Here is a 26,802-nt window from a genome sequence, read left to right as displayed (position 1 = left end):
AAAGCCCCGCCTGATAGAATTTAATAAGAGAAAGGAGAAAGAGAGGCGGTGACGTCGTTAAAGTTTTTTATAGTTGCCCCTAAAAACGAGCGGAAAGGCCGTATAAAAACTGACATAACCTGCAGTATTTTTTCTCTCGCAAGTTAACGGCGTGACTTCAAACTTCCCCGAGGCCCGATAGAAATAATTTTAGGAGGGTAGGAGGAGGAGGGAGAAGAGCAGGAGAGGAGGAGGGGGAGGAGGAGGCGTGGAAATTACCTAGTCACTTTTATGGAGTCTATCGAAGTTACAAAATACTAAAAAAACACCGATAGAGCAAACACACAGACTGTAACTAATGACCCACAAGAAAAATACCACCAGTCTCAATCTCGCGCCCGTACAGTGCAGGAAGGCAGGCTATAAAGTTTAAGATGTTCCAGGGTTTAAAGGGGAAAATGAAGCGCCTTGGGGGAAGAAGAAAAAGAGGGAGAGAAAAACTTGAGCTCATCTTGATGCGAGTGTTGCTAGGAGGAGGCGAGCGAGTCATGAATGTTTCTGCTTGAGGAGGAAACAGTGTTGCAAGTTGCTGCCCCGGAAGTGAGGTGAAGTGAAGTGAAGTGAAGTGAGGTGAGGTGAGGGTCTTGCGTGCTGGTGGTGATGGTGGTGGTGGTGGTGGTGGTGGTGATTTTGGTAAGCGGTGGCTGCTGTTGGTGGTGGTTTGGGTAATGGTGGTGATTTTGGTGGTGCTGTGAATTGTCTGCTTGTGGTGGTGGTGGTTGTGTTAGTAGTAGTAGTAGTGATGTAAGTGATGTTTGTAGTGGTGTTAGTGATGCTGGTGGTGTTGGTGGTGTTATTGGTTAATGTGCTATTAGTGGTGGTGTTAAATTTGATACTGTTCATCCTATTGGTGTTAATATCGTTACTGATAAATTTGGTAGCGGCGGTGGTGGTGATATAGACAGTGAGGGAGGTAGTAGTGGTAGTGGTGGTGGTGGTGGTTGTATTAGTCTGAGTGGTGATAATGGTAGACGGGCGGGTGGGATGGAGGAGGGAAATCGAGTTAGTGGGAGAGGTGGTGTTTGGTGGTAGTGGTGGTAGTGGTGGTGGTGGTGGTGGTGGTAAATGTTGCAGGAGGCGGTGTAGGAATTGTTGATTCTCTGGTGGTGTTGGGTGGCAGTGGAGGTGATCATGCTGGTGGTGGTGGTTGTATAATGACGAGGAGGTGAGGAACAGCAGGAGGAGGCGGAGGAGGAGGAGGAGAAGGGGAACAAGAAGAGGAAAAAGAAGAAGAAAAAGAACAAGAACAGGAAAAGAACAGGAACAAGAAAAACAGGAATAAGAAATAAGTAAAAAAGCAAAAAAAAGTTAGTGATAATTATACCACCACTGATAATCACCACCACCACCACCATCACCACCACCACCATCACCACCTCCACCATCCTTTTTAACTGTTGCAGGAGGCGGCGTAGGAGGAGCTGTTCATTCTCTGGCGGTGTGGCTCCTGGTGATGAGAACTGTTCGTGCGGCAGCTGAATCAATAGACTGAAATCCTGAAAGGTGGGGCAGAGAGAACTAACTACTACCGCCGCAGTCCTGTTGTTGTTTTCTCTTGTTTTGTTCTGTTTGTTTCGTTCTGGTGCGAGAGTGAAGGGGGAAGGGTAAGGGGGGCTAGGGGAGAAGGCAGTAAGGGGAGGGGGTTGAGTTTCTGTGTGTGTGTGTGTGTGTGTGTGTGTGTGTGTGTGTGTGTGTGTATCGTAAAGTCCCTTCCCCGTCTCTCCTCCCCTTCTCTACCTCCCCTTTCCTCTCTCTCCCCATCATCCTCTTTCTCTCTCTGCCTTCTCTCTGTTTGCTTTCATCTTCTTAACGTCTTGCCCACTTTACCTTCGACCCAATCCCTCCCTCCCTTCCTTCTCTCCTACCCAACCTTTACCTTTCTTTCCTCCCACTCTCTCTGTCTCTCCTGGTTTCCCTCTTTTTCTCCATCCTCTCCTCCTTCCTCTCCTATTCACTTCCTTTCCTCTCTTTCCTTTACCTCTCTTTCCTCCTTCTTTTTCTCTCCCGCTCTTCTGGTTTCTATCTTTTCCTCCATCCTTTCCTCCTTCCTCTCCTCCTACCTTTCCTTCCCTCTCTTTCCTCTAAGTCTCCTACCTCCCTCCCTCCCTCCCTCCTCAAGACCCTCACCTCTAATTTACTGAAGGAGGTCCTGGTTTCAAGTGACCTTTGGCCCTTAAGGTGAAGTCATTCGTGCGAGGTCGTCTGAGGTCAGGAAAGGTCAGCGGCATGAGGAGAGAAGGAAAAGAGAGAGAGAAGGAGGAAGGAAAGAAGAAGGCGAGGCTAAGATGGAGGGTGGGGTGGAGGGAGGAAAGAAGGAAGGGAGCAGAGGAAGGAAAGGAGGAAGGAGTAAAGAGGGAAGGGAGGAAAGGAGAAGGAGAGAAGAGAGAAAGGAGCAGAGAAAGAGAAGGATGGAGGAAGGAGAGTGAAGGAAGAGCAAAGGAAGGGAAGGAGGGAAGAGAGAAAAAGCAGAAGAGGAAAGGAAGGAAAAAAGGGAAAGAGGAAAAAAGATTAGATAAAGGAAGGGAAATAAAAAAAGGAAAAGGGGAAAGAATCAGAGGAGAGGAGGAAAGGAATGAAGAAAGGAGAAAGGAGCAGAAGAAAGGAGTAAAGAAAGGAAGAAGGAAAGAATCAGAGGAGAAGAGGAAAGGAATGAAGAAAGGAGAAAGGAGCAGAAGAAAGGAGTAAAGAAAGGAAAAATGAAAGAATCAGAGGAGAAGAGGAAAGGAATGAAGAAAGGAGAAAGGAGCAGAATAAAGGAGTAAAGAAAGGAAAAATGAAAGAATCAGAGGAGAAGAGGAAAGGAATGAAGAAAGGAGTAAAGAAAGGAAGAAGAAAAGAATCAGAGAAATGAGAAAAGAAAGGAAGGAGGGAGGAAGGGAAAGAAACAGAAAGAAAGGAAAGTAGAGGTCTAGCAAGAGGGTTGGTTAGTATGTACCTTAAATGTTATGCACACCTAAATAGCTTTCCTAAACATGAGTCCGACTTGTGAGACGCCTTGAGGAGGAGGAGGAAGAGGAGGAGGAGGAATATTAGGTAACAGAAAAAAAAAGAGAAGTGAAAATGAAAGAAAACAAGGAGGCGGAGAATGAGAAGGCAGAGGTGAAGGAGGAGAAATGAAATAGAAAAGAAAAACATGAAGGAGGAGGAGGAAGAGGAGGAGGAAGAGGAGGAGGAGGAAGATCGTGCAGGCTTAAAGGGGTGAGTTGGCCATTTCATTTCCTCCTTCTCTCCTTCCTTTCTTCCTTCAAATTCTCTTTCCGTCCCTTTTTCTCTCCCTCTTCCTTCTCCTTCAGTCCCCCCCTCCAAGCCTCACTTCATCTCTCTCTTCTTTTCCTCCCTCTGTCTACTCCCTTCCTCTCTATCTCCCTTCTTTTCATCTCCCTGTATACTCCCTTCCTCCGGCCCTCCCTTCCTTCCTGTCTTTATTCTTTCATTCCTTATCTCCTGCATCTTACATTTCATTTGTCTCTCCGACGCAGCATCCCTTCGAGAGAGAGAGAGAGAAAAAAAAAATAGAAATTCTCTCCCTCCTCCTTTCTCTCTTTCTCTCCACTTGTTTACTTCATTTTCCTCAGCTCCCCTTCTTCTTTTTCCAGTTTCCCATCGTTTTTCTATACCTTAGTCTCCTCTTCCCTCCTCCTCCTCCTCCTCCTCCTCTTCCGCGACCTTCATATACTATCTCCGTTTCTTTCTCCAATATTTTTTCTCCTCCTGCATGTACGTTGTCCCACATATTACCTCAAGCATCCACCTTTTAGACTCTCACCTTTTTCTTTCCGTGATTTCTCTTTCTCTTTCCTCTTCCTTCTTCCTCTCTCTCTCTCTCTCTCTCTCTCGTACTTTTTGTTTCGTTCATCCCTTCTTCCAGTCATTTTTCTTTCCTTTCTTATTTCCGCGTTTTCCTCTCTTCCTCCATTCCTACTTTTATCTACTATCATTTCCATTTCATCGTTTCTTCCTTCCTAACATTTTTTCCTTATTCCCTTTCCTCATTCCTTCATTCATTACTCATTTCTACATTATTTTCCCTTTTCCTTTTTCATTCTTTTTTTCCCTTTCACCATGTCTTCCTTCCCTAGCGTTTTCCTTACTCCTTTTCATTCATTTTCCTTCATTATCCTCTTCTTCCTTCTGCCTTATAATCTTCCTATCCTTTATTATCCTTTCCTATCCCTCTTTTCCATCCTTGCCTTCGCTATCCTCCGCCTCCCTGTCGTCTTGCATTCTTTTCGGTTTCTTCTTTAATTCTTTCTCTTTTATCTTTTCGTCTCCTTCCTTCCCTCCTTCCCGCCCCTTGTAGCTAAGACAGATGGGGAGAAGGATCACAGGGGAAGAGATGTGACGGAGAAGGGAAGGAGAAGGAATATTGATACTGTGGAGGAGGAGGGGGAGGAGGAAGAGGGGTGGAGATGGAGGTGGAGAAAAAGAAAGAGATGGCAGATGAAGAAAAAGATGATGATGAAGATAAAGAAGTAAAGGAGGAAAAGAAAAGAAAAAGAAAGGAAAAGTACAGAAAAAGGAAAATGAAGAAGAGGAGGAGGAACAAGAACAAGAAGAGAAAGAACAAGGAGAAGAAGAAGAAAAAGAAGAGGCTGACAACGAGACAAAATAAGAGGAAGAGAAGAAGAAGAAGAAGAAGAAGAAGAAGAAGAAGAAGAAGAAGGAAGAGGAGGAGGAGAAAACAAAAAAAAGAAGAGAAGTGAGGAAAGGGAACCAGAGAAATAACTTTTAGAGAGAGAGAGAGAGAGAGAGAGAGAGAGAGAGAGAGAGAGAGAGAGAGAGAGAGAGAGAGAGAGAGAGAAGAGAGCAGAGAGACATAACAGAGAGAGGAGAAGGAGAGAGAGAGAGAGAGAGAGAGAGAGAGAGAGAAGAGAGAGAGGAAGAGAGGTGGAAAGAAGACGTGGACGAAGGAACACGAAGATGGAAGAGGAGATAAAAACGCGAAGCAGCGAGGGAGGGAAGAGTGAAGAGCTTGGGGTTGTCCGGGTGAAAAAGAGGATGAAGAGGAGAAACATGTGGGAAAAAGGAAATGGTGATGACTTCTATGAGGATGAAGATGAAGAAAATAAGAGGCGACGATGGACTTGAAGTAGACAAAGTTAAGATATAAGTACGAGGAATATGTATAAAGCAAATAAATGGTGGTGATTATGAGGACGAAGAGGAGGAAAATGAGTGACGTGGAGGAACTAGAGGAAAAAGGGAAAAAAATAAAAGAATCAGAGGAAAGAAAGAAAGGAAGGGAGAAAGCTGCAAACAATTAGAGGAAGGAAAGGAGGGAAGAAAGAAAGAGAATATGTATAAAGCAAATAAATGGGGGTGATTATGAGGATGAAGAGGAGGAAAATGAGTGACAAGAATCAGAGGAAAGAAAGAAAGGAAGGAGAAAGCTGCAAACAATTAGAGATCAATTAGGAAAGATGTAAAAAATGAATAAATGATGGTGAGTTTGAGGATGAAGAAGAGGAAAATGAGTGGCATCGATGAAGTAGAGCTAGAATAGTTTAAGATATGTATACGATAAACAAATATAGGGAAGTAAACAAATAGAATAACAACGAATAATGAATAAAGAATGATTAATAGAATGACAAACAGAAATAAATGTATATGGATGGGAGAAGAGGTAGTGATAATCTTGCCAATATAAAAAAAATCGTACCTGAAATGAAACTAGAAAATAAATCAACAGAATAATAATAATAAAGAATGAATAAAGAATAACAAACAGAATGATAAATAGCAGTGAATGTGCATGAGAAAGTAGTGGTAATAATCTTGTCATTAAAACCCAACAAAAAGCGTCGCAAAAAAATAAAAACAAAAACAAAGAACGACTAAAACTAAAAAAAAAAATACTAGAAAAAAAACCTAATGAATTCCTCCCCACCTGCACTAATAAAGGTATCAATTAAAACCACAATAACAAGGAGAAAATAATAAGAGAACGTGGTAAAAAGAGCCTTAATAGAGAATATGTAAAGAGTAATAAATAGCTTAAAATTAAATTACTGCTTCACTACAGGATCATTTTGAGAGGTGGAGGTAAAGCTAATTCCGTGATCTCCATGGTGGGAACGCGGCGCCCCAGACAACAAAGGAGGAGGAGGAGGAGGAGGAGGAGGAGGAGAAAGTGGAAAGAGGGAAAAGAAGAGAGGAAGAAAGAGAAGGAAGGAAGAAAGAAGGAAAGGAAGAGATAAAAAGAGAGAAAGAAGAAGGAAAAATAAACGAATAAGAATAAGGGAAGAAAGGAAGGAAGGAAGGAAGGAAGAAGGAAACAATCAGAGGAAGGAAAAGAAGAAAAGAAGGAAATGAAAAGATAAAATGAGAGAAGGAAGAAGGAAAAAAAAGGAAAGAAACAGAAAGGAAGGAGGAAGGAAGGGAAGGAAGTAGAGTAGGAGGAGGAGGAGGAAGAAGAAGAGAAAGAAGAAGAAGAGGGAGAGGACGAAGAGGAAGAGGACAAAGAGGAAGAGGAGGACGAGAACAACAAGGAAGAGAAAGAGAAACAAAAAGAGGATGATGATTATAAGGATGAGGAGGCCGAGGAGGAGGAAGAGAAAGAGGAACGGAAAGAGGAGGAAGAGCAAGAAGAGGGAGAGTAAAGGGTATACGAGATATTGAGGTTAAAGAGAGCGGATAGGGGCGGAAAATAGGATGAATTGGCGAGGCGAAGTTATGGAGATGGGAAGATTTTTTGCGCTATGGTTATTTTATGGACGTGGGAGAGTTGATGGGGTGGAGTAATGGGATCGGGAACTGATGTGGTGAAATGATGGAGAGTGGACGTTCTGGCTATGGGGTGATGCTGTTCATGGGACGGCGTTAGCGGACGGGCATAATGTATCGAAGTTGATGGGGAGAAGTTAATTATTGGGAAGTTGCAGTGTAGTTACGGTTACAATAGGGAAGTTGATGAGCCGCTACTGAGAATGGAGATATGTAAACTTGGATAATGAGGTCAGGACGCTGAATGAGTGAAGCTTAGCAAATCATGAGTTAAGTACAGGAGAGAGAAAGACTCCGAGTTGATGGAGTAATTACATAGACACAAGCGGAGTCTCCTTATTGGAATTGACGTCAGAGCAATAGTAAAAGAAGTATATGAGGTAAAAGAGCGATTGAACCTTCCAGTGTGTTGAGGTTACGTATTTGGAAGTGGGAATTACAGAAAGACTCAGAACTGAAAGTGGAATTTTATAGATGCGATTTGAATCTCCTTATAGAGTATGGCGCCGGGACGAAACTAGAAGAGGTATGGAAGGTAAAAGAATCACCAAACCTTTCCGTGTGAGGAGGAGGATAAGGATGAGGAGGACGAGGAGGATGAGGATGAAAGAAAGGGGAACAGAAAGAGGAGGAGAGAGAGCAAAGGGTACTAGGATGAATTGGCGAGGCGTACGTACTTAAAAAAGGATCAGTAAAGTAAGGTCTGGAAAGGCTAAAGGGGGTACTGAGCATTTCAAGAGGAAGATTATACTTTCCTTAAAAAGACAAGGAGGAGGAGGAAGAAAAGGTGGTCTTATACGTACTTAGAAAAGCATCAATAAAGTAAGATGTGGAAAGGTTGATGGGGGTACTGAGCATTTCAAGAGGAAGATTATACTTTCCTTAAAAAGACGAGGAGGAGGAGGAGGAGGAAGAAAAAGTGGTCTGATGAAGCTACTGAGCCTTTGTGAGGATGACGGTTGATGGGGATGCACTGAGGGAGTCTGGAGAGGACGCTGCCACCAAATGCTCTACCGGAAGACAGAAAGACAATAATACCTTCCAAACCACTGGAGGAAGAAGCCTTAAAATAGATCCCTCCTCCCTTCCCTCCGTCCTCCGCAGAACCTCCCGCCAAGAGACTACAAAGACGCCTCCTTCCTCCCCCTCCTTCCTTCCTTCCTTCCTTCTTCTGGCTTCTCCTTCACTCCACATTTCCTCTTCATCTTTCCTTCTATTTCCTGCTTTTTCTTCCTTCCTTCTCCTTTCTGTTTACAACCTCCTTCCATCCTCCTCCTCCTCCTCCTCCTCCTCCTCCTCCTTCACTCCACATTTCCCTTTCACCTTTCCTTCTGTTTTCTGCTTTTTCTTTCTTCCTTCTCCTTTCTATTTACAACCTCCCTCCTTCCTCCTCCTCCTCCTCCTTCTGTCTTCTCCTTCATTTCACCTTCTCCCGCATCTTTCCTTCTATTTCCTTCTCTCTCTTCCTTCCTTCTCCTTTCAGTGTTGATTCTAGTTCTTTTTTCCTTAATCCTATCGACTCCTTTCCTCCTTCGTTTCCTTTCGCTTTTTGTTTTCTCATTTCTCTCTTTCTCTCTCTTCCTTTCTCTATACCCTCTTTCATTTCTCATTTTTCTTTCATAGATTTATTTTCTATCTCTCTCTCTCTTCTCATTTCTCTATACCCTCTCTCTCTCTCCCTGTTATCTTTCTCTTCATTTTGCTTTTCTCCTTTCCCCTTCTTCCTTTCTTCCTCCCTTTCTCGCTTTCTTTTCATTTCACTGTGCTCCCTTTATCCTCCTCCTCTTCCTCCTCCTCTCTTTATTCCTCTACCATATGTTCCTTCTATTTTCTATATCTCTCCACCCTTATTTTCCCTTCCTACCCCTTCTATGTATTTTTCCTCTCTTCCTTTACCTCTTTTCTCCATTTCCTCTAACTCCATTTCTTAATCTTTCCTTCTCCTATATCTGTCCTTTTCTTTCCTTCTTCTTTCTATTTTTCTTTCCTCTGTTATTGGCTTTGTGTTCCTTCTTCATTCATCGTCTTTTCTCTCGTTTCCCGTTCCCTTATTTCCCTCTTGACCCGTTTCCCTTTCCTCCTTTTCTTTTCTTTTTTTGTTTTATTTTTTTTTCAGGCGTCTGTTGTAGGTTTTCATCCTCAGCTTCTCTCTTATTTGAAATGACTCTCTCTCTCTTTCTTTTCTCTCTCTCTCTCTCTCTCTCTCTCTCTCTCTCGAGCCAATATAAATAAGAGTAATAATAATAAAACTTTACTTCCAACACTTACATCTCTCTCTCTCTCTCTCTCTCTCTCCTCTTGAATGCTTCCCTCCATCTTACCTCTCCTCCTCCTCCTCCTCCTCCTCCTCCTCCTCCCTACCTTTTTCCTTCCTTTGGTTGGCAGTTATTCCTTTCTCCTTTTTCTTGAACTTTCTTTCCTTTCACGTCCCTGTCATTCACCTTTCCTTTCCGCTCTCTTCTTCTATTTCCTTCCCTTTCCTTCCTATGCATTACCTTCCGGTTCTCACCCCTCCCCTGCCTTTTCATTCCATTTTCTTTCTCATTCTTTCTTTTTCCTCCTTACACTGTCCTCCTCTGTCACCCACCTTTCCTTTCCCTCCCTCTTCTTCTCATTCCATCCCTTTCCTTCCTTTCCCCCTCCCCGCCACCTCTCCCTCCTTCCTCTCCCCAAATCCTCTCTCCCACCTCCACTTCCCTTCCCCTAAACCTCTCCCTCCTTTCCTTCCCCCTTCCCCACCCGTCTCCCTCCTTCCTTTCCCCCTCCTCTTCACCTCTCCCTCCTTCCCCTTCCCCTTCCCATACACCTCTCCCTCCACCCCTTCCACTTCTCAATCAAACAATAAATAGTCATAGAGAGGTAAAGTTAGTTGAATGCACGTCCATATAGTTCATTGGTTTGCGTACTGTTGGAAATTATTGTTAAGTTATATAGTTTCTCGTTTCTCGTCCTTTTTTTTTTTTTTTTTTCATTCGATTGTGATAGTTTTAACCCTTTACTTTGTTCCTCTCTTTGCTTTCCCGTTTATTGATTCATTCGGTTCTTACTTTACTTTTATTACCAGTCCCGTTGTTAATTCGAAAGGTCAGGTCAGGTCAGGTCAGGTCAGGTCAGGTCAGATCGTATACGGAAGTGCGATGATAAACAACTGTAACCTTTTGTCGTGTAAGTGGGGCGGAGGTCAAGCCAGGTCAGGCCGCGTCAGGGGAGGTCACCGCTGATGGACAGGTGACATTCAGAACAACGCAGTAAAAAAATATATATATTCGACTGACGTTTTGAGGGAAATGATTGACAAATATTAGTTTGGAACAAAATGATATAGTTTTTCTATTTTACGCACGGAGAGAGAGAGGCAAAGAGAGAGTGACCCAGCGAGAGAGAGAGAGAGAGAGAGAGAGAGAGAGAGAGAGAGAGAGAGAGAGAGAGAGAGAGAGAGAGAGAGAGAGAGAGAGAGAGAGAGAGAGAGAGAGAGAGAGAGAGAGAGACAGACAAACATGGACACACATACAAAAACTAACAATAACACAAGACACACATACCTACATACACACAAACAGGGAGACAGACAGACATACAGGCAGACAGACAGAATGACACACACACTCACACACACACACACACACACACACACACACACACACACACACACACACACACACACACACACACACACACACGCACACAGACTGACAGACAGACAGGCAGACAAACAAAGAAGGACACACACGCAGACAGGCAGACAGACAAGCAGAGTAATAATTTATAAGGAATAACAGTTTCACAAACATATAAATGACACACGCTCTGAGAGATTTATGCAAACATTTTTTTTAACAAACTGTAAACTCCGCGTTCACTCCCATTCCCTTCCACGTCATTATTTCTTTCCTCCCTCCACCCCTTCCTTTTCCCCATATCCTCCCCCTCCCTTCTCTTACACTTCTCCTCCTCCCATTCCCCTTATCCACCTCCCCCAGTCCCTCAAATCATCTCCCTCCTCTCCCTTCCCTACATCTCTCCCTTCTCCTCTCCCCCCTCCCCTCCCTCTCTCCTTTTATCCTCTCTCCCTTCCCTATTCCTCACCCTCCCTGCATTACTCCACTGGCATGAGCTCCCCTGTCCCCTTCCTCCCCTTCTCTTTCCTCTCCATCTCTTCGTCTTCGCTCACTTTACATTCACTTATCTTCCAACTCTTCCCTTCTTATCCAATTCCTTTCCATTCAATCACCTTCCTTTGCCTTTCCTTCTTCTCTCTTCCCCTGCCATTACTTTCTTTCCTAGCATTCCCTGACTCACTTTTCCTTCCCTTCTTTTCCTCTCAATCCTTCCTTTCCTCTCAATTCTTTTCCTTCCCTTTCCTCTGTTTCCCTCATCTCCCATTTGATTCTCTTCCCTTTCCTACCCTTTGATTTCCTTCCCTCCCTTTAAAACCACATAGTCACAAAATCCACCTCTGTAATTCACTTATTCCACAACCGCGTGTAGCCAGGTGTTGAAACCATACCTGGAACCTGATGAACCTGCACAACAACAACAACAAGAACAACAACAACACACACACGCACACACACACACACACACACACACACACACACGGCACTAACACCTGTAATTTAACTTTCATCACCTGTGTTCCCTTTCACTCTCATTGGCTTCACCTGTTACTCTGTCAGCTTTTTGGTGCGATATTGTGAACTTTTCGAAATTATGAATGAAGTTCCTCCTTGTCATACCTGTCCTTCATAAAGCTCGTTAAGACTCAATTAGCTAACCTGTATTATGAGAGATTTGGTTGTATTATTTTTTTTGGAGTAAAGAAAGCAGCTCAAGGGCGGAAATAAATGAAAACGAGAAAGCCCACACTGCATTTGGCTACAGTAACCATTAACAGTGTGCATTTCCTATTAAAATATGTCCGGGGGAGGGGGGGGGGGTCGTCACAAGGGGCTGTCTCATATCACGCTCGCTCATAGAAAATAAACTGACTCGTAAATAACTATAAATACTGATGAGTAAAATAAATCATAAATAAATAAACTCATAGAAAAGCTGTTGGTTAAGAACTTGATCGTATTGTTGATGTTGTTATTGTTAAAGTACTCGTTATTGATGTTTTCTTCTCATTTTTATCGCTGTGGTTGTGTGGTTGTGGCTGTGGTTGTGTGGTTGTGGCTGTGGTTGTGTGGTTGTGGCTGTGGTTGTGTGGTTGTGGCTGTGGTTGTGTGGATTTGGCTTTTGTTGTGTGGTTGTGTGGTTGTGGCTGTGGTTGTGTGGTTGTGGCTGTGGTTGTGTGGTTGTGGCTGTGGTTGTGTGGTTGTGGCTGTGGTTGTGTGGTTGTGGCTGTGGTTGTGTGGTTGTGGCTGTGGTTGTGTGGTTGTGGCTGTGGTTGTGTGGTTGTGGCTGTGGTTGTGTGGTTGTGGCTGTGGTTGTGTGGTTGTGGCTGTGGTTGTGTGGTTGTGGCTGTGGTTGTCATAAATCACCTTTGCCATTGTCGACTTTTTTTTTTTTTAACACATCGCATTTATGACCGACTTTATTTATTTTTTGTTTGTTTGTTTGTCTGTTAATTTACCTGACATGTTTGATTGTCTGTTTGGTGAGTGTTTGATGGCCGTTGTTGTTGTTGTTGTTGTTGCTGTTGTTGCTGATAATGGTGATGATGATGATGATTAGGTTAGGTTAGCTGTTGTTCTCGTTAGTGCTCTTCTGACTCTTGTTGTTGTTGTTGTTGTTGTTGTTGTTGTTGTTTGCGTTGATATCGGCTATGTGATGCCAGTTTTTCCTCTTTTTTTTGTTGACTTTTACTCTTTTTGTTGTTGTTGTTGTTGTTGTTGTTGTTGTTGTTGTTGTTGTTGTTGTTGTTGTTGCAGTTGTTGTTTTGTGGTGGGCGGCGCTTTATCAACGTGAGCGGTGCGACACACCTCCCACTAATCCCGAGTGATTGACTGATTGACTGTTTTTTCCCTCCCCTCTTCCCCCTCCCCCTTCCCTCTCCCCTTCCCCTCTCTTCCTCGCGTCCCCCTTCGCATCTCTCCCTGCCTCATCTCCCTTTTGTTCTTCCTCTTTGTCTCTCCCTCTCCTCCCTCCGCTTTTATTCATTTTTTTCAATTTTTTTATGTTTTGCGTCAATTCTCTCTCAGTCACTCACAATTGTCCATCTTTTCCTTATGCTCCTTTCCATTATCCTTCTCTTTCCCTTCATTCCGTTTGTGGCATTCCTTTTCCCATTGTTACTCTTTCCCTTCCTCTCTGTATCCTCCTTCTTTAATTTTCTTCCTATTTTTTCCTTTTATTCCTCCTTCCCTTAATCTTCTGCCATTCCCCTCTTCTTCCCATCCTTTCCCTGCCATTACCCACTCTCCCCCTTCCTCTCTCATAATCCTCTGTTATCAATCCTATCCCTTACTCTATCCTCTCTTCTTCCCATTAACTAACTCTCTGCCATTTCCTATCCTTCCCATCCTGCACCTGCCGTCCCATCTCTTCCGCCTCCTCTCCCACCCTCCCTCCCCGCCCCCTTCCCACATGTCACTCAAAGGTTGCATTATGTAAATCGGCGGCACAATTAATGGCTTTACCTGTTGCACCACGCACGTATACACCTGAGCAAGGGGGGAGGAGGTTGGGGAAGGGGCTGGGAGGATGGTGGGAGGAAGGGGTTGGGAGGAAGGCAAGGGATGATAGGAAGGGAGGGAAGGCAGGGACGGGGTTGGGAGGAAGGCAAGGGATGATGGGAAGGGAGGGAGGGCAGGGACGGGGCTGGGAGGAAGGGAAGGGATGATGGGAGGAAGGGGGGTGGAAGGGGGTTGGGAGGAAGGGAAAGGATAATGGGAAAGGGGGGGGGAGGGCAAGGACGGGGTTGGGAGGAAGAGAAGGGTTGCTGAGTACGAAGGGATGAGAGAAGAAGAGTTGAAAGGGTAGCAGAAAAAAAAAAAGAGAGGGGGGAGGGTAGCACGGTTAGATGAAGGTTCTAAAAAGCTGTTTTTTTTTTTTTTTTGGCGTTCTTATAATTCTCGATTTTTTTCACAGTTTTTGAAGTTTTTTTTTTAGATGTTGGTCTTCCGTTCCCTTTTTTATTGCGCTTATAATTGTCTTTTTACAGGTTTTTTTTCCCTTTTATCTTTCAAAGCTCGCTGTCGCTTTTATTATTATTTTTTTTTATAATTCACCTATTCTTTTTTCAACCTTTTTTTCTTTACAGCTTACCTTCTCTTTTTCAGCGTGTTACTGATGACGTGTTTCCTCCTTTTTATTAACATTAGCACTCTCATTATCATCATTGTTATGTGTACCATCATCGTCATCATTAATTTTGTCGATACTCTTCCCAACAGACTCGAAAGGCGAAGGAAGTTCTGAGTTCACCCTGACGAGCCCGACACCTGCTTGTTGCTCCGCTGAACCAGGTGAGGAGGAAGGTAATGAGTAAAATGTCAGGCTAAAAGAGAGTTGATGTGCCTCGAGAAATATGCAACGAGAGAGAGAGAGAGAGAGAGAGAGAGAGAGAGAGAGAGAGAGAGAGAGAGAGAGAGAGAGAGAGAGAGAGAGAGAGAGAGAGAGAGAGAGAGAGAGAGAGAGAGAGAGAGAGAGAGAGGTCTTCTTGAAAAACTCCTTCAGCTCCTGGGAGACTACCTTCAAGGAAGGACCCTCCAGGTTGTCGTAAACGGGCAGACGTCTGAGTCCTTGCCAGTGGAGGCATCAGTGCCACAGGTCTAGGGCCAGTTCTTTGGAACTTATATGTGGACGACCTTCTCCGGCAGCTACCAGCAGTCTCAGCTTACGCTGATGACTGCACTCTCTCCTGCACCTACCCCCGACAAGACAGTGGGCGTGCTGCTGACGAGATCAGTTAGCAGCTGAGGGTGCTACAGGAGTGGGGTGCCCGCTGGCAGGTGACCTTTGCCCCAGAGAAGACCCAGGCAATGGTGGTCTCTCGATCCCCCACTGCCGGGCCAGCAGTGGAGGGGAAGCTAAGCTTTGGTGGCGTCCCCCTCCCACTCCAGGAATCCATCAAGATTCTGGGAGTGGAAGTGGATCATCAAAAACATTGCCCAAAAGACCTCCCACAGAGTCTCCTGCCTGCGAAGGGTGGCCAGCTTCCTCGACAGAAAAGGGAGGCTGTTGCTCTACAAGGCCCAGATACGGCCTTACCTAGAGTATCCTGCCCTCTCTTGAATGTCGTGTGCTGCCTCACACAGCGGGAGACTCGACGCCATCCAGAGACGGGCACTGCGACCGGTGGATGCTGCAGACCCCCCAACCGGGCAAGAAACTCTCAGCTCCGTCGACTCCTTGGGACACCGCAGGGACGTAGCTGCTCTTGTGGTGTTACACAAGGCACAAGTGCAGGGAGTGCCACATCTGGCGGGCTTACGCCAACCTCCGAGAGTCACCACGCGGGACACGAGAACGGTGCTATCCCGTGGTGACGCAGTGGAGGTGCCGCGTTCCCGTACCAGCCAGCACCAACGCACATTTTCGGGAAGAGTCTGCCGGATGTGGAACATGTTCACGGCCTGTGTACCAAACATCCGGGAGATGAACACCCAAAAAATAAAACTGTCGGCCCACCACTGGAGGGGCTCACTCCCCACTCCACTGACACTCGTGGTGGAGCAGTGACACGAGTGCAGTGCGTACACACATATATTCTGTATTGTATGTTATTTTTGTATATATATTTTTTATAGTTTATGTAGTTATTTTTTATATAGATATTATTCTGCCCTTTGAATAGGCAGCACACGACAGTGCACCTTTGGGTATGTAAATAGTATATATGTGTCTATGTTTAAATATAAAAATTAAAAGAGAGAGAGAGAGAGAGAGAGAGAGAGAGAGAGAGAGAGAGAGAGAGAGAGAGAGAGAGAGAGAGAGAGAGAGAGAGAGAGAGAGAGAGAGAGAGAGAGAGAGAGAGAGAGAGAGAGAGAGAGAGAGAGAGAGAGAGAGAGAGAGATGCGCAGAGGTAGGTATATATCAGAAGGGAATTTCATGGCTCGCTAATCTAGAACTAATTTACCTGGGCAGGGAAGAAGGTCAGTAGGACAAAGTGTAAATGGAACTAAAGAGGGGAGGAAGAAGGGTTGGACGTGGAAGGAAAGAAGGGGAAGGGGGATAAGTAAGGCAAACTGTAAATTGGAAGGGAGTGGAGGAGGAGGAGGAGTACGGGGAAGAAAAAGAGAGGAAGAAGGGATCATTTTTCTTCAGTAAGGCAAGCTGTAAATGGGGAGGGTGTGGAATAAGGGTGGGAAGACGAAGGAAGGAAAGGAAAGAGGGTTAGTAGGGAAAGCATAAATGGATAGGGTGTGGAATATGGGTGGGACACGGAAGGAAAGAAGAGAAAGTAAGAGAACGATTAAATAGGGAGGGTGTGGAAGAGGGGTGAGAAGTGGATCAGTAAGGGAAAGTATAAACAGGGAGGGTGTGGAAGAGAGCTGGAAAAGGGGATGAATTTAAGTCGGCGAAGGTCACGGGTCATATTTCCGGGTAGGGGAGCGGTTAGGGAGAGAGAGAGAGAGAGAGAGAGAGAGAGAGAGAGAGAGAGAGAGAGAGAGAGAGAGAGAGAGAGAGAGAGAGAGAGAGAGAGAGAGAGAGAGAGAGAGAGAGAAAGGATGCCCGACCAGCGCTGGCTTTAAAGATTCATGAGTAAAATGTCAAGCTAAAAGAGAGTTGATGTGCCTCGAGAAATATGCAACACGGTGCGTCATGCATACGAGAGAGAGAGAGAGAGAGAGAGAGAGAGAGAGAGAGAGAGAGAGAGAGAGAGAGAGAGAGAGAGAGAGAGAGAGAGAGAGAGAGAGAGAGAGAGAGAGAGAGAGAGAGAGAGAGAGAGAGAGGCGTAGAGGTCGGTATATCAGGAGGGAATTTCATGGCTCGCTAATCTAGAGCTAATTTACCTGGGCGGCATAAATTATAATACATCAGGTGCCAACGGCGGACACCTGAGAGGGAGCGGCCCTTCCATCATCATCCCCAAACCAGGACTTTCTCGTACCGTCAATAGTTATTATCTGGAATTGTTACTTTTATATTTTCTTCATCCTATCATCTACACTACTTGTCATTCCTCCTCCGCGTCGCCTGCTCTTTTTTTCAGGTCCAAAATTAAGGCAGACAGGCATGTAGTTAGAGAGAAAAGGGAAAGAGGAAGCAGAGAGAGAGAGAGAGAGAGAGAGAGAGAGAGAGAGAGAGAGAGAGAGAGAGAGAGAGAGAGAGAGAGAGAGAGAGAGAGAGAGAGAGAGAGAGAGAGAGAGAGAGAGAGAGAGAGAGAGAGAGAGAGAGAGATTTACATAGATTTACATAGAAAATCAGACCACACAGAGAGAGAGAGAGAGAGAGAGAGAGAGAGAGAGAGAGAGAGAGAGAGAGAGAGAGAGAGAGAGAGAGAGAGAGAGAGAGCACAAGCACATACACATATTACCTGTTAACCCTCTTCTGCGTCACCTGTTCTTGTTTCCAGTCTCGTAATGAAGACAGACAGACAGGTAGATAGCGAGAAAAGGGACAGAAGGAAGCAAAGGAAGCACACACACACACACACACACACACACACACACACACACACACACACACACACACTACCTGTTACTCACCTTTGCGTCACCTGTTCTTGTTTTCAGTTTCGTAATCAAGACAGACAGACAGGTAGATAGAGAGGAAAAGCGACACAAGGAAGCAGCGGGAGCACAAATACATACACATGGGATAACATTTTTTTCACTACAAACATAAAAAAAAAGAGCTCCTAATTAAGTGTCTATATGAACTTCTGCAGCGCTATATAAACTTGATAACGAAATAAGCTGAATAAGTAAACTTCTAAACACATAAAACAGAGCTAAAAGATATAACAAACCTCAGTGTGATCCAAAACTCGAGTCTCTGTTACCTGTTATTCCTCCTTTGCCTCACAAGCTCTTGTTTTCAGTTTCGTAATTAAGACAGACAGACAGGTAGATAGGGAGAAAAACCACAGAAGGAAGCAGAGAGAGGAAGCACAAACACGCACACGATGGCACCAACATACACAAACACACACACACACATACACACACACACACACACACAGACACACACACATCCTGCCTTGTTTTCATTTGTGTTGCTCTCCTCTCCTCGCGGGTCCCTTCACGGCACACAGCGGCGGCCTCGCGACTCCCTTCCCCGGCCACGTCACGGGCAATTAAAAGGAATTAATGGATGAAAAAGAAAACGGGGTCAGGCTGAAGTGAAGCTGACGGAGTTTAAATGGCTGTCATACCTCTAACATGAGTGTGTGGGGTCTATTATTCTCTCTCTCTCTCTCTCTCTCTCACGTGTGAAGGTGAAAAAACGAGGAACAAACAGAGCAGCTGACCTTATCAAGTATGCAAGGACGTTTTGTGAAGGTCAGAGTTGTTCTTGTTTTGTTTAGACAGAGTTAGTAAAGTGGGGGAAGGGGTGACGAGGGGAGGAAAGGGGGAGGAGAGGGAGCGAGGTGTGCAGTGAGAGAAAAGGGAGACCGAAAGGGAAAAGGGAAATGGAAAAGGAACACGAAAAGAAAGGGTAACAGACAAAGAAAGAGAAGCGATAAAAAGTATAACAAGAAGGATGAAAAGGAAAAGTAGGAGGAATTAAACTATGAGAACAGGGGAAGACTAAAGGGAAACTGAAGACGAGGAGGAGACGAAGGAAGAGGAATAGAAGAAAGATACGGAAAACAAAGTGGAGAAAGAGAAAAAGCATAACAAGAAGGAGGGAGAGGAAAAGGAGGAGGAACTAAAACTATTTAAAAAAACAGACCAAAAAGCAAAAGGGAAACAAAATAGAAACAAAAGCGAAAGGCAATAGACAAGAAAAGAGGGTTGAAAAGAAGAGAAAGGGGCAAGAGGCAGGTGAGAAAGACAAAAGGAGAGCGAATTGCACTGGAAGGGAAGTGAAAGAAAGAGCAGACTAAAAGGAAACAGGGAAAGAGAAAGAAGACAGAAGGAAAAACGACCGACAGAGATGGAGGCTTGAAGGAAAGGCAAAGGAGCGAGAGGCAAATCAGAAAGGCAACGTGAGAGGAAGGAGAGAAGGAACGAGAAATGATGTGACAAGGAAAGCAGGTCGAAGAGAGAGAGAGAGAGAGAGAGAGAGAGAGAGAGAGAGAGAGAGAGAGAGAGAGAGAGAGAGAGAGAGAGAGAGAGAGAGAGAGAGAGAGAGAGAGAGAGAGAGAGAGAGAGAGAGAGAGAGAGAGAGAGAGAGAGAGAGAGGAAAACTGATAAAGAAAGAGGCTTAAAAGAAAGGGGTAAAAAATAAAATAATGTGCAGGAAAGTAGAGGAATGATGTACCCCAGGCGTGATGAATTTAATGATAGGGTGAAATATAATTATGATGGACGCTGATATTCACACTTTTCCCTGTCTCACTCCTCTAATTTTGTACCTTAGTCTTTATTCATTTCCCCAACTTTTTAGGACTTTTTTTTATTTTTACATTTTCCTCTTTTTTTATTTCTACTTATTTTTCTCTTTTACTTTTTTTGCATTAGTTTACCCTGTTTCTCTCTCTCTCTCTCTTTTCCTTCGTTGTTTCTTCTCTTTTTTGTTTGTTTCTTCGTTTTCTCTTTTCGTTATCTCTTTTCTTCTACGTGGAATGAAGAAAAAAATATATAACAAGGAATCGCGTAATATTCTTGCTCTCTGTAGTGATTTTTTTTTTACCATATTTGACGATTTTTATTCAAGACTTTTCCAAGTATTACGAGAGTGTGAGAGATAGATACACACACAGATAGAGAGAGAGAGAGAGAGAGAGAGAGAGAGAGAGAGAGAGAGAGAGAGAGAGAGAGAGAGAGAGAGAGAGAGAGAGAGAGAGAGAGAGAGAGAGAGAGAGAGAGAGAGAGAGAGAGAGAGAGAGAGAGAGAGAGAGAGAGAGAGAGAGAGAGAGAGAGAGAGAATTGAAGATAGGCGAACAGACCTTATAGACTTTTTCGGGTCAAATAAGTCGGTCTGACACTAAACCCGCGGAGGGAATAGACCAGATATCTCGGCTTTAGCTGACGACCAATTTACGGTGATGAGCGAGAGAGAGAGAGAGAGAGAGAGAGAGAGAGAGAGAGAGAGAGAGAGAGAGAGAGAGAGAGAGAGAGAGAGAGAGAGAGAGAGAGAGAGAGAGAGAGAGAGAGAGAGAGAGAGAGAGAGATCCAACATCAAAGGAAGAATTCAGGATCACACCCATTAACAGTCACGTATTTGAGGTCATCAATCACACGAGTAAAATAAAATAAAATACAGAAAATAATAAAAAAGGGAAAAATAGACAAAAAATAATACACAATAGGCACAAAATATAATAGACAAGGAAATACGTTAGGAATTAATAAATGATAAAGTTGAGTGTAATGAGAATCAGTCTTTGCTCTTGACTCGCGTGGATTCGAACTTGGTCCCTCGAGGCGGAAAGTGAAGGACGGGATGTTTGTGCAGGAGTATTGGAGCCACGGAAGGAAGGCAGGGAAGGAAACAGCGGAGGAACAAGGGGGGACTAAAGGGAAACTGAAGACGAGGAAAATGACTTGGAAGAATTATAAAAGAAAGACATAGAAAACAAAGATAAGGAAGAGAAAAAGTATAACAAGAAGGAGGAAGAGGAAGAGTAGGAGGAACTAAGACTATGAGAACAAGGGAAGACTTAAAGGAAGCTGAAGACGAGGAGGAGCTGAAGGATGAGAAATAGAAGAAAAGATACGGAAAAAAAAGAGAAGAGAAAAAGCATAACAAGAAGGAGGGAGAGGAAAAGAAGGAGGAAGTAAAACTATGAGAAGACGAGGAAACGAAAGGAAAACAGAAGACGAGGAGGAGGAGGAGGAGGAGGAGAAGGAAGAGAAATAGAAAAGAAAATATGGAAGCAAAGAGGAGGAAGAGAAAAGCAAAACAATTAAGTATTAGAGGGGAGAAAGAGAGAGAGGAAGAATAAGAGGAAGAGGAGGAGTAAAAAATAAGGGATTTAATTGAAAGAAAACTATTCAAGAACTTAGGAAGGAGAGACTGAAGAACAAGAAAAAGCTGGAGGAAACATGGAAGCAGAAAGATGTAAAGGAAGATGGAAGAGGGAGAGGAAGAGGGAGAAGAGGTAGAAATATGAAAAGAAGATAGGCGAATGAAACTCTGAAGGGACACGAGAGTAGAACAAGAATTAAAATAGAATGTGCAAGATGTGAAGAGAAAGGATGAAAAAAATGTAGGAAGACAATAAAATGAAAATGAGATGGAATAGAAGTGAAGTTAATAGAAGAACAAGGAAGAAAAATGTGAATAAATGGGAAATGAAGAAGAGAAGATAGACATTTAAGGAACACACGAGTAAACACAATAAGAAAAATAGAGAAAGGATAAACCGTTTAGATGAGAAGAAATATGTAAAGGAAAATGAAATATGAAGTTAGGAAGGAATATAATGGAAGGGTTATCTGGAGAAAAATTAAGAGAGCGGAGATGATGGACGGACAATGAGGAAGAGAGCTAACATTGAACGCCACTCAAGAGGAAGAGGAAGAGGAAAAATAAGTTAGGTGGAGGAGTTAGTGGAGCAGATAAGCAGAAGGTGGAAAAGTTTTGATGGAGAAGGAAGCAGGAAGAAAGGCGAAGAAAGCGGAAGACAAAAGAGGAAAAGAAAAGTTATGAAAATGTGAAAATAAAAAGAATATGATGATGGTTTTGACTGTACTTGTTACTGGTTGTTGTTGTTGTTGTTGTTGTTGTTGTTGTTGTTGTTGTTATCATTATTACTGTCATTATTATTATCTGAATTTATAACAACGCGAGTTTTGCATTTAGCTTATAATTATATTCTACTGTGTTGCGAAATATCTCATTATTTACACTGATTAACAAAATAATTCTCTCTCTCTCTCTCTCTCTCTCTCTCTCTCTCTCTCTCTCTCTATCTCTGTCTATCTATCTATCTATCTATCTTCAGGATTATTCTATTTTTATATTGAGAGAGAGAGAGAGAGAGAGAGAGAGAGAGAGAGAGAGAGAGAGAGAGAGAGAGAGAGAGAGAGAGAGAGAGAGAGAGAGAGAGAGAGAGAGAGAGAGAGAGAGAGAGAGAGAGAGAGAGAGATTAGAAAGAAGCTCCACCAAGAAAACTCCCACGCAGCCAATTAAAAAGTATAAAAAGCAGACCGCGAAATTAAAAGCCTGGCCCGCACGTACCCATTAATTATTTTTTTGTCCCGGGCTGAATATTTATGCCTTCCATTATTGTCCCTCCGCGAGAACTCAATGCCACCGGAAGCAGGCGCGGGAGTGGTCGTTATCGTCGTCATTTTTTTGGGGGGGGGGTCGTTCCGGTTGTCGTGTTCGGTTTTCTCTTTTCTCCTCCTCCTCCTCCTCATCATCATCATCATCATCATCCTCTTTTTACTGCTCCTCTTTTTCTTTCTCCCTTTTTTTCCTCCTCCTCCTCCTCCTGTCCTTTTCTTCATCATTCTTTTTCACCTCCTCCTCCTCCTCCTCCTCCTCCTTTTACTCGGTTTTGGTCGTCCTCGTTCTCGTATTTACTGGCTTTCAATTCATGAGGGTAATCGTCCTCGTATTTCTCCTTATTTTCATTTTTCACTCTGTTTTCTTTTAATATTTTATCGTTTTTTTTTCTCGTAGTTTAACCAATTTTACTTCCTCCGTTTTGTCGTTTAGTCGTCACAAGCATCTTTTTCGTTTTTTACTTTTTTTTTTCATTTCGTTTTACCGTTTTTCTCGTAGTTTAACCAATTCTCCGCATTTGTTTAGTCGTCTAGGTCGTTTTAAGCATATTTTAAGTCGTTTTGCCCTTCGCGTGCATCTGTTTAAGTATTTCCAGTTGTCGCTTTCGTCGTTTTCGTCATCTCTTGGCTTCGTTCGAGACATTTCAGGCGTCGTAATCGTCGTTCTCGTCGGTTTAACCTTCCTCTTTCTCTCCGCTATCGTTGTTGTCGTCGTTGTTGCCGCGCCTCAGAAGTTGTGGAGTTGTTGGGAGCGAGCGCATAAGAGCCGCCAACTTGGGCCAGAAAGGAGCCCGCCCGCCTCAACCACAGGCCCGGAAACTCAGGCCCAACACAACACAACACAACACCACCAACTTGGCTCTTGGTGACGACATCTGGCCGCCCAAGAAAGGAAGGAAGGAAGGAATCTCAGGGGTCGCCCAGCCTTACTTTTCTATTCTTTTTAGCTTTACTTTATTAATTCCTTTTTTCCCCCCGAACCCTTTTCTGGCGCCATCTGGGTTTCTCTGGGATTTATTTTCTTCTTTTTTCTTCTTTCCGTTCCTTTTTCTTTCCCCATTTCTTGCCTTTTATTTTTTTGTTTTTTCGTTGATGTTTTTCCATTCTTGCTCTTCCTATATCTCCTCATCCTTCTCCTCCAAATCCTCCTCTTCCTCCTTCTTCTCCACCTCCTTCTCCTCTATCTCCTTCTCCACTTCCTCCTTTTCCTCCTCCTCGTCCTGCTCCTTCTCCTTTTCCTCTTCCTCCTCCTCCTCTCGACCTTTTATTACTTTTGCTGTTCTCCTTTTTTCTCCTCCAGCTGTTACCTCACCTTTACCTATTTCCCGCTCCTCACCTGCTCCCTGTCTGTAATCCTTCCGTCATACTTTCTTTTCTCTGTGTCCTGCTGTGTTGTTTCCTCTATTATATTGCAACTGTTTTCCTCACTAATATTTTTTGGTCTTGTTTTTATCTCCCTTCCTGTTCTACTTTCTCTTTTTCTTTCAGTTCCTCTCCTTCTCCCTGCGTCCCGGGGTATTGGGTTCTTATACACCAATCGGTTAAGGGCCAATGCGACGGAGATGAGCACTGAGGCTACGCGCATATATAGAGTATGTCACCAGTCTTACCTCCTCCTCTTTCACCCTCTCAGTACATACATTCCTTACTCCCGTACGCTTATGTAAGAGTAGTAAAGGGAGAGGCTGGTTTTTGTTGCTTATAGTGTGTTGCCCGTTGGTAAAAACACACTCTTGCATCATCTAAAAGAACAAAAACGATGGCATATGTTCCTGGACCCATTTTTTTTTTCCTCCTCTCTTTTCTCCTTCATCTCCTCCATTTTCTCGTTTTCCTTCTCCTTTTTTCCTTTTACTCCTCCTTTTTTCTCCTTTTCCTTCTCCATTTTCTTCTTTCCCTCCTTCTCTTTCTCATCCTTTTTCTCCTATTCCTCCTCCTCCTTAAAGCTATTCTTACGACGCATATTATCAAGCCAGATATATCAGTAACAAGCTAAGTGAACACAGAAAAGAAGGAGCATAGAAACTAAACACGCATACTTAACCTCATTTGATATACCAACGTGAATCACCTGAAATAAAGATAATGGGAGAAGGTAACAGAACAAACACAGCTGATATCAGTAACAAGCTAAGTGAACACAGAAAAGAAGGAGCATAGAAACTAAACACGCATACTTAACCTCATTTGATAGACCAGCGTGAATCACCTGACATAAAGATAACGACGAGGGGTAACAGAACAAACACAGCTGATATCAGTAACGAGCTAAGTGAACACAAAAGAGAAGCACAAAAACTAAACACACAAACTTGACCTCATTTGACAGACCAGCGTGAATCACCTGAAATAAAGATAATGGGAGAAGGTAACAGAACAAACACAGCTGATATCAGTAACAAGCTAAGTGAACACAAAAGAGAACCATAGAAACTAAACACACATACTTAACCTCATTTGATAGACCAGCGTGAATCACCTGACATAAAGATAACGACGAGGGGTAACAGAACAAACACAGCTGATATCAGTAACGAGCTAAGTGAACACAAAAGAGAAGCACAAAAACTAAACACACAAACTTGACCTCATTTGACAGACCAGCGTGAATCACCTGAAATAAAGATAACGACAAAGGGTAACAAAACAAACACAGGTGATCCGCATCGTTGGGTTCATCAGCAACACTCAAAGAGAACCCAAATCTAATTACCTGCAGGGAACACTTGGACCCGAAAAAAAAAACACCAGCCATCTAAACGAAACAAGCACCGACCCCTCCCTTGCTTACCGAGGCTCTAGAAATAAAAGCAATTACTCTGTTTGTCCTGGTGTCGTGTCCCGTTCACTAAGGCGTTTTGTCCTGGAGGAGAATTGAATCGTTTATTTGGCTGAGTATGATAGGGTGTTGAAGAGGACTTATGTGCCTTTGTGATTCTGTTTCCCGCACTGGAGGATCTGATGAGCTTTGATTTATTTTATTTTTTATTTTTTGCATGGAGAGGAAATTTTAAGTTGTGAGAAAGAACAGACCGGCGACAACTCTGAAAGTTTCCACGGTGAAAAAAATGTGTATGTGTGGGGGTGGAGAATGCGTGTGTGTGTGTGTGTGTGTGTGTACCCGCGCGTGATATTATATAACTTCGAAACACGCTTACAGAGTGAATAAACAAGAGACACAAGCATTGAGAATTTAAAGAAATATTATATGCCTTAAATTAGAAAAAAAAAATCGAGTGGTGGTTGGATAAACGAAGAGAGACAGCGGGAATGGAATGTGTATGTGAGGGGAAAAATAGTGACCATAAGATAGATAGATAGGAAGAAATAGATAGATAGATATAGAGACGGACAGACAGACAGACAGACAGGCTGACAGACAGAGACAACAAAAAAGTTTGAAGTCACTGGAGGGTAAAATGCAGGCAGGCCCCGGGGATTCAGTTTGACAGAGAGAGAGAGAGAGAGAGAGAGAGAGAGAGAGAGAGAGAGAGAGAGAGAGAGAGAGAGAGAGAGAGAGAGAGAGAGAGAGAGAGAGAGAGAGAGAGAGAGAGAGAGAGAGAGAGAGAGAGAGAGAGAGAGAGAGAGAGAGAGAGAGAACAGTAACTAGAAAAAATAAAACATCGAAGGACAAAAATCAAATAAACACTGACGAACACACAAACACACACACACACACACACACACACACACACACACACACACACACACACGCACACGCACACACACTTTGCAGTACTACATGGCATTCATCCATTGCCTCCTCCAGTTCCACCCAGCGAGGCGGGGAACCAGCGGCGGGAACCTGACCCTTTCTCTTTCAGCACACGCAGCCTTTTGCTCCTTGTTACCCCCCCCTCCCTCCCCTCCTCCCTCCCTTCCAGTCCTTTCCTTCTCTTTCCAGTCTTCTTTCTACTTTTTTTTCTTTTTTTCTCTCGACGAGCTTTCTCTCTCTTTTTCTCTCACCCTACCTTCACCTCCTCCTTCCCTTCTTCCCTTGTTTTCATTCTCTCTTCCTATTGACAGTTTTTTTCTCCCCCTTTCTCTTCCCCTTTCCCTTCACCACCTTCCCTTCCTCCCTTGCCTCTTTCTCCCTCATTCACTGCCTTCTCTCCCTCTCTCTTCCCACTCCCTTCCTCCTTTTCTCTTTCTTCCTCCCAAGCCTCCATCTCTTCCATTCGCAGCCCTCTTTCCCCTCCTCCCATGACCTCTCTCCCTCTCTCCCTCCCTCCCATCCTTTCTCTTCAGCCTACCTCTCCCTTCCTACACCTCCCAGCCTCCCCAGCCTCCCTCTCTTACGACAAAACTTGAGCAGGCAGCCAGGCAGGGAAGTAGGACAGAGGGGCGGGAGGCAGGCAGGACCCAGGCGCGGTAATGGCAGAAGAGATACGATTAGTCACAAATTCCGCGGCGCCGAGACCCCTGAGTACACTGGCGGCGTAAATTCCCGGTAAATGTGCGAGTGCCGTTTGGATTAGGGTCGCGCGAGCACTTAGCGACGCGGGCTTCGGCGGAGGGTCGCGGAGCTTTGTCAGCCGTCCCGCACACCCGCGACGCCAATTTCGCTGCTAAGCTGAATCAGACGTCGTTGGCCTAAGTGTTGATCTGACGCGGAATGGCGGCGGCTCGGCGTGGCTTGACGTTTGTGTGGGGGTGAGTGAGGGGTTGCAGGGGTGAGGGGGGCTGGGGGATGGGGTGGAAGGAGGTTGTGTGCGTGTGGGTGGGTGGGGGTCGGGGAAGGGTTTTGTGTGTGTGTGTGTGTGTGTGTGTGTGTGTGTGTGTGTGTGTGTGTGTGTGTGTGTGTTAA

The sequence above is a fragment of the Eriocheir sinensis genome, chromosome 35 (genome assembly GCF_024679095.1).
Source record: "Eriocheir sinensis breed Jianghai 21 chromosome 35, ASM2467909v1, whole genome shotgun sequence".
Lineage (NCBI taxonomy): Eukaryota > Metazoa > Arthropoda > Malacostraca > Decapoda > Varunidae > Eriocheir > Eriocheir sinensis.
This window is presented reverse-complemented; position numbering follows the sequence as displayed.